This window comes from Cnephaeus nilssonii, assembly GCF_951640355.1.
Source record: "Cnephaeus nilssonii genome assembly, chromosome: 23".
Taxonomy (NCBI): domain Eukaryota; kingdom Metazoa; phylum Chordata; class Mammalia; order Chiroptera; family Vespertilionidae; genus Cnephaeus; species Cnephaeus nilssonii.
In genome coordinates, this window is record NC_137094.1 from 18,695,534 (window position 1) to 18,704,045 (window position 8,512).

The window sequence follows — 8,512 nt, forward strand, 5'->3', positions numbered from 1 at the left end:
TGAACTAAATCGCAGCCCATGGGAGCGACCAGGGGCGGCCGGTCATGTGGGGGGCACGCGGCCTCCCCATTGGCCAGCCGGCCCCGGCCCCAGCCGGCTGCCTGCTCGCCGATTGGTTGGGGAGTGGAAACTGAAAGCACCAGGGCCCGCCCCCCCGGGTGTGTGTGTTCTGGGTGTGCGAGAAGGGCTGTAGGATTTCAGGGTGACAGGCGCCCCAGAAAGGGGCTGGAGGCTGAGCTTTTTTGTGAGACGGCTCTGCCCGTTCCGACCGGGAGTCCTCAGTGTGTGTGCGCGTCAGAAAAGCGTGTTTGTGGGTTTGGGGTTTTTTTGGGGGTTTTTTGGGGGTTGTTTTTTTCTTGCCCCGGTGAACTTGGTAGGTGACACAGAGCCAGTGGGTGACGGGCGCATTCCTTTGCGGAACTCGGAACTCGGTCGCCTCGGGAGGCTCCCAGGCAAATGCTTTTTTTCCTTTTTTCCGTTCCAGGATGAATGGTCAACCCTTAACGTTGATGTCGGAAGAAGCTTGATGTCAGTTCTAAACGGCACAGACCCAACTGTCCATTGGGGACGCGAGAGAGAGACTGAATTTAACTTTTTTTCGAGGCACGATGGCATGTTGCAGAAAGCGGGGCGGGGGGGAGACAAGGAGGGAGGGAGCGGGGAGGGATCACAGGAAAATGTTAAAAGGCGACAGTATCCCAGAAGTCAAACCGAGGGTTTCGGGGAGCAAGGATCAAGAGGAAATATAATTTTCCAAAAGTCTTTCTTAATTTATATATATTACACGGAGTGGACAGATGATGATGATCTCTGGACGCATCATCACCTGGCCACTCCATGTACATCCTATAGAAGAAAAGGCTAATATGCAAATTGTCCCCTCGACCAGGAGTTCGACCAGCAGGCAGGCCGGCCAACCGCCCATGTCCCCTCCCCCTGGCCAGGCTGGCTGGACCTCACCCATGCATGAATTCAGGCACCGGGCCTCTAATACACACACACACACACACACACACATACATATATATGCATATATATACACACACACACACACACTGAGTGGCCAGATACGTCAGAGATCATAATAATCTGGCCACTCAGTGTATACACACATGTGTACATATGTGTGTATACATGTATATATATGTAATGCAAACTGTCCACAAACGTGGCAGCCAGAAGGCATGCTTCACTTACTTCAGGATTATTCGATTCGCTTGAGTGGTAACCATCTCAGGTGCATTTGTGAGGTTTGGGGGTGCATCGGTCCCTCATCCCCAGGGCTAGAGGTGAGGAACACCCCCATTCATCGGCGCCCGTCCACAGTTACCCTCAGTGAACCGAGGGGACACCGAGCAGCGCAGTGGTGAGAGGTCTCCTGCCCCCCTGCTCGGAGCTCACGGGAATCGTTCAACACCCTGCGGCGTCAGTCTCGTGGCTTCCATTCCGTGGCGGCAAACCCAGGCTCGGGCACTTTGCGCCTGCGTTGCCGCATTCGAATCCATACGACACGGGTTCCACGTCCACGTGGCCCACCAGGAACACTGCCTCCCAAAGTAATCACGCTCTGCCCGGCTGGTGTGGCTCAGTGGTTGAGCGTCCACCTGTGAACCAGGAGGTCAGGGCACACGCCCGGGTTTCGGGCTCGATCCCCAGTGGGGGGGCGTGCAGGAGGCAGCCGATCCGTGATCCTCCCTCCTCATGGATGTTTCTCTCTCTCTCTCCCTCTCCCTTCCTCTCTTCTCTAAAAATCAATAAAAACATTTTTGAAACCAATGTCGCTCCCTCCCAACACGGACACCGGGGATGACCGTGGACACACGGGGTCTGTATCCTGGACACGCCAGCGATTCCGGAGGCTCCCAGCGCGGCCTCCACCTTGTGTTGGGAAGGGAAGGGTGCATACAGCTGGCTGCCTTCCACACCTTTGCATACAGACCGTTTTCCTTAGAAAATCAGCTCTTGGTAGTCCTGTTGTGCTTGTCACGGGTGGTCTGAGCCTCGGGTGGGGAAACGGGGGTCCGAAGGAAATGAGGGGGGTCCGCCCAGGAAGTCCTGAATGTATAATGAGCACATGTTGGGGGGTGTGGTCAGATCTCAGGACGACGGGCCATGCATGCCGAAAAGGTGGTCTCTCCGTCTTTGCTTTTTCGAAGAACTCTGTGAGAGGCGAACCTTCGGATGAAGTTAGGTTTTTACAGCTTAAGGGGCCGTAGATTTTTCTCGGTTTATTATCCTGTCCTGAGCAGATAGGCCGTATTTCCTACAAGTAAGTAGAAGTTAAACACTGGGACATGAAGGATTTCCCAGATGCATATGATTTATGTAGAAGAAAGAAGAAGAAGAAAAAAACCACAACTCACTATTTTGGTTTTAATTTTTCACGTGGAAAAAGGGGGGAAAGTGGGTTGAGCTACTATGATCTTAAATCTCCCAGTTTCCAATGCCTTCATTCGTGAAAGGCAAAATACAAGATCTGTTTCCTTCCGATCACAGAAAAAATAATTACACAGACAGCACGAGTCTAGGAACAGAGAGTCGAAATTTTAGAATTAAATTAACCAAAACGAAGCGTTGTTATCAGTTAGTCTCGGATTGAAAGAACGCAATTATATCAATTTGTGTTAGATTATCTTATTAGAGTTTGGGGTTTTTTTTTGAAATAATTTTTCAATTGATTTCAGAGAGGAAAGGGGAAGGAGAGAGAGAGAGATAGATACATCCATGATGAGAGAGAATCATTGGGGATCGAGCCCACACCTGGGGCATGTGCCCTTGACCAGACTCGAACCCGGGACCCTTCAGTCCGCAGGCCGAGGCTCTAACCACTGAGCCAACCCGGCCAGGGCCCAGTTCTGTCACATCCTGCTATCACTGGACGGCATGTCCTAGCTCCTGCAGAGGCCGGATTCCAGAATCGCAGGCACCCCTCTCCGATCCTCAGCCGCCGCCTTCCAGCAACACAGAATCTACAAAGAGGCACCGAACCCGTCCACCGCCCCGAATCCACGCCCCCCTCCCTCCGTCCTCCCTCCTCGGGGCTCCGTGCCTTCTCTTCCATCTCACAGCTCCACCTCCGGCCGGCTTCCCCCTGAGCTCTTGGGATTCCTTCCTTCCTTTTCTTTTCTTGGCTCAAAAAATACAACGAATTTTTTTTTTTTGCTTTGTTTCGGTGCCAGGATGCGTTTGGAAATAACCTGCTGTTTTTTTTTCCCCTGAAACGTTTGCTCAGCGTGCTGCTCGGCTGGCTCGGCGAAAAAGCACGTGTTCTAATAGCATTGTCGCCACAGGACAGCGCCCGGGCGAAGACGTGCGTTCATCAGTTCAGGCCTTTATTCGTTGGGTGATCTGGGCGGCGGAAATGTCAGGCGATGACTACGTGGAGGGAAACATTGTGATAAAAGGTAAGATTATTCCGGGATCCTCCAACCACACCTGTGATTAACCTGAGCGGCTGTAGCTTCCTTGGTATCAATTGCGTATTCAGGTCGTCGCCACATCGGGACACGCGTCAAGGTTGGAGTGCTTTCAAACAGTATTTGGAGGATGGTAAGAATTTATGGAAACTTCTGCCGAATAGTCTTCTCGACTTGCTGGGTCTTCCTCGTTATTTCTGTTCTTTCTTTCTTTTTCTTTTTCTTTAATCCTCCTGTTTCTTTCTTTTTCTTTAATCCTCCCCCCGAGGACATTTTTTTCCTATTGATTTTCACACAGAGTGGAAGGAGGGGGAGAGAGAGAGAGAAACATGGATGTGAGAGAGACACATCGATGGGTTACCTCCCCACACGCGCCCCCACCGCGCCCAACCAGGGCCGGGGATCGAACCCTTGACCAGAATCGAACCCGAGACCCTTCAGTCCGCAGGCCGATGCTCGAACCGCCGAGCCACACCGGGCCAGGCCAGTTTCCGTTATTTCTTACTCACCGTCCAAAACACACTTCAGGCCACGAACACGACGGACGTGGCCCTTGACGTCGTCAAGGGAAGTATCTTACAGGCGATTCGTGTTCAGAAATAAACGTTTCTGACCCTCGAAAATAAGATCGAGGACAGAGGCATTCACGGGGCACCCCACCCCTTCCCCAGCCTCTCAGCCTTGGTACGTAGGTGGCTGCCACACACACACACACACACACACACACACACCCCAAACTGCCTGTGCAGGCCTTCAATTATGGAAATTGTCGGGTCTACCAGACGTCCCGTTCCTTCTGAGTGGTAGTTACACTCTCCACGCCAGCGCCACCTCCAGCGCGCGGGTGGTCCGAAATGGAGATAATTAATTAAAACCCTTTGAAACGCATCTGCCCTCCACATCTCTTGTCTTGGATGAAAGGCAGGATTTCATGCTTTGCTCCAAGGAACGCTAGTACCCAAGGGCTGCACGTTAGCGCGGTCTGGAGTCAGAGCGCCGACCGCATCTGAAACGTGGCCGCTCGCATGCCCTCGCCCTCCGACAGCCAATGAAAGTTTTAAACGACGTGAATAATTCACGCAGAAAGTTTTGCAAGGGAAGCTCCGGGGTTGTGTGTGTGTGTGTGTGTGTGTGTGTGTGTGTGAGTGTGTGTGTGTGTTTCAAGGTTTTTAGAACAAGCCGTGCAAGTACCAGTTAGAAAAAGGAGGTGAGGCGTGGACGCTTTAAAGATGGTTTTGAAAGACGTTAAAAACAGGAACGACAGTGCTTCTTGGGGACCAGGAACATTTTTTTTTTTAATTTTGTTTATTTTTATTGATGTCAGAGAGGAAGGGAGAGAGATACAGACACATCCATGATGAGAGAGAATCATGGATCAGCTGCCTCTTGCACACCCCCTACTGGGGATGTGCCCGCAACCAAGGTACATGCCCTTGACCGGAATCGAACCTGGGACCCTTCAGTCCACAGGCCGACGCTCTATCCTCTGAGCCACACCGGTCAGGGGATTCGTATTGTTTTAGACTCTTTCTCTCTCTCTGCCAATCACCCACGCATCCCAGAATGCCCTTCTCCTGCTCCAAGGCCCTCCTGGTTCCCTGCCTCCCGGCACAACCCACGGAGTCACGTTTCCCTGATGCCCAGGGTCTCTGGTACCCGCGTCTTCCTCGGGGGACGCAACACGCTGTCCAGTCTCATCTGCGTTCTCTCTAATGCGGTCACCGCTGCTCCACCGGCCCCCTGAATACAGGCCAGTTTCAACCGCTTCCCCTTGACCTTCCTCCTCCTTCGTGTGTGTGTGTGTGTGTGTGTGTGTGTGTGAGAGAGAGAGAGAGAGAGAGAGAGAGAGAGAGAGAGAGAGAGATGCCGTTACCCCTCTTCGCCTCGTCCCTTTCCTCAGCCTTCAAAGGCGGCAGAGCCTTCTCCCTCCAGCCTTCTCTCACGCCCAGGATAACTGTCACCTTCAAAAATAATTCTTGCGCATGCAGGCCCACGGGTGGCTCACCAGCTAGCATCGAGCTCCCTATACACAGTTTTCTTGTGACCGTAACTTGTCACGAAAGATCATTTAAATAGAGCGGCCGAGCACGAGAGCATCCTCCCGTTATTTTCCAAGAAGTGTGCACGGAGTGGCCAGATGATGATGATCTCTGAACGCATCATCACCTGGCCACTCAGTGCCTATCCTATAGAATAAAAGGCTAATATGCAAATGGTCCCCTCGACCAGGAGTTCGACCAGCAGGCAGGCCGGCCAACCGCCCATGTCCCCTCCCCCTGGCCAGGCTGGCCGGACCTCACCCATGCACGGATTCATGCACCGGGCCTCTCTAATACACACACACACACACACACACACACACACACACACACACACACTGAGTGGCCAGATTATTATGCGTTCAGAGATCATCATACTCTGGCCACTCCGTGTATACTTCCTCCGTGTACCTTGCTATAGCAGGCACCTATTGTGAAATGATTTCTTTTTTTTTTAATGGCATGAGTTTGTTGTTTTTGGGGGGATTTTTTTGTCTAGGAATTCTCCTCACTGGGCATCTGTCGCTGAGGGAGTGGACTTCCCAGCTGACGTTTTCTGACATGCACGCGTTCAATTATCTCGGGGGGGGGGGGGGGCAGGGAGTGCACTTTCTCATGCTTCTCGCCGGGTGGTCACGTGACCCGCTGAGCACGCGGTGGGTCGTTTGCCCAGGAGGACTGGTCTGGTTTCCCCATAATTGGATCTCATCCCGTTCATGTCTGACCCCTTTTAGCCCTTGTAATATCTGCTCCATAATGAGCAGGGGGGGAAGAAGAAGAAGGAGAAGAAGAAAAAAGATGGTGAGATGCTATTTAGTAGTAACGGTACCAAGAAGAGGAGATGGCTCGGTTGAGTCTGTAGCACACCTCACCAGCCACCAGGAACCTTCCGGGGACCCTGCGTGTCCTCCCCATCCCACCCTGGACTCCTCCCTCCCTCCCTCCCTTCCTCCCGCACCCACGTCGGACAATAAATCTCCGGTGTTCATTCCACGGAGCATGGGAAAGGCTGGGAAATTGCAGGTTAATCTGTATTTCGTAGTCCTCCTTTTGCTGTGTTCACCGTCTGCAGTGGCGGCCAAGCAAACACGGGTTCATTTGAGCCCCTTAAAATCCCGTCCTGCGTTGGATGAGAGAGAAGCGATGGACAGGGGTCGAGAGGAAGCGACAGAAGGGCACGGGATCCCTTTTCCTCCCGGCAGGACTGGCATCCTCCGGGCATCCTCATGCCGGACCCATTAGCCCCCGAGACATGGTCTGGATCTGGTACATGCCGGCTGGGCGGGCGGCCCGGGGACGGAGACACGGAGAAACATCCATCAGCTGCCTCCTGCACACCCCCTACTGGGGATGTGCCCGCAACCAAGGTACATGCCCGTGACCGGAATCGAACCTGGGACTCTATCCACTGAGCCAAACCAGTTAGGCCATGGGGAGCACTCTTTAAGCTTTGAAAGACAGATGCAAACGTTGTGATGTATTATTTTGGAGAAAGAAAGAAAAAAAAAAGAGTCATCCACATTTTTGCCTGTCCCGAGAAAGATGCCATGATTTTGGGGACGAGTTATAAATCATCACCCTGTCCCCTCGGGTCATGAATGCATTAATCGCACTAAGACGTGTTCCCATTTTCGGAGCAAAGAGATAAATTAATAATGCGCCTTCGAGTTAAACAAGTACGGGTCTCGGCTTCCACTCCCTCTAGCAGCCTGAGCTGGGCCGCAGCTTAGCAAGCGGTCCAAGACCATCACGACCATTCGGGCCAGGGCTGGACACAGAGACCGCTCGGCGGGTCCGGGAGGCCCTCGCGAAGGGCGTGGACAGCGTGAAACAGCGTGAAACGAACCACCTTCCTTCATCACCCTCGGCCGGAAGGGTTAAGGCGAGGACATCACGTGAGAGCCCAGCGAACTCTTCTTTTTGTAACCCTCCCCCGAGGACATGTTCCCATTGATGTTTAGGGAGAGGAGGAGAGAGGGAGAGACAGAGAGAGACATCGATGGGAGAGAGAGACACATGGATGGGTTGCCTCCTGCACACACCCTGACCAGGGCCCGTTATGGGGAGGAGCCTGCAACCGAGGTACGTGCCCTTGACCGGGAATGGAACCCGGGACCCTTCGGTCCCCAGGCCGACGCTCTATCCGCTGAGCCACACCAGCCAGAACTAGAAAGTTGGATTTTATCTTTTTGGATAAAAATGGAGAGGACGAGGGGAGAAGGGTTGCTGAGAAAGCTTGCTCTGCGGCTCCCATAGACTCTGCCTTCCGAGCAAAGAATGTTGGAGCCATTTACTTCAGAATGAAAAAAATTTTTTTCACTCCGGGGGAAATAAAACACAAAAAACAAACAAACAAACAAAAAAACCAAGCCTAGCCATGGTGATTGTATTGTTTACATAATGATACATAGTGGCTCCTACCACGCCTCACAGTGACAAGGTCAGGTATCTACACTAATAAAAGAGAAATATGCAAATTGACCGAACCTCCGCAATGCCCACCAGCCAATCAGGAGTGAGTATGCAAATTAACCCAACAAAGATGGTGGGGTGATTTGCATATGCAAGCCAGAGCGGCTGGGCAGGGCAGGACGCCTGCTATGAGGGGAGGGGGGTGGAGGGAGCTACAGGAGTGGCGCTCTGGCCAGAGCAAAGATGGAAGATGGTGGCCAGAGTGAAGGCCTAGGTCCCGGGTGCTGGAGGAAAACCGGTGCCAGCAGCCAGGGAAGGAAGGCCTATTGCACGAATCTTCGTGCAACCGGACTCTAGTTTCGTGAATAACGAACTAGCACGAGGAAGCCATAAATGTCGCAGGGACCGTGAATTCGGCGGTGGCAACAGCCTGAGTCTACGTCCCCAGACAAAGCCCATAAAACGGCGTGAAAAGACAGGGTGGCGGTCTAGAGCTGCACCGTCGTGTAGGTCTGGGGGCTCGGACTCTCCACGACTTAAAGGCGGAGGAGAGAGAGTGTGTGGATGCTGCGGCCAACAGACACCCATCGCCAGCTCTCCGGAGGAAAGAGAGGCCAGAACTCATGGTCGGGCGTCCAGAGGCAA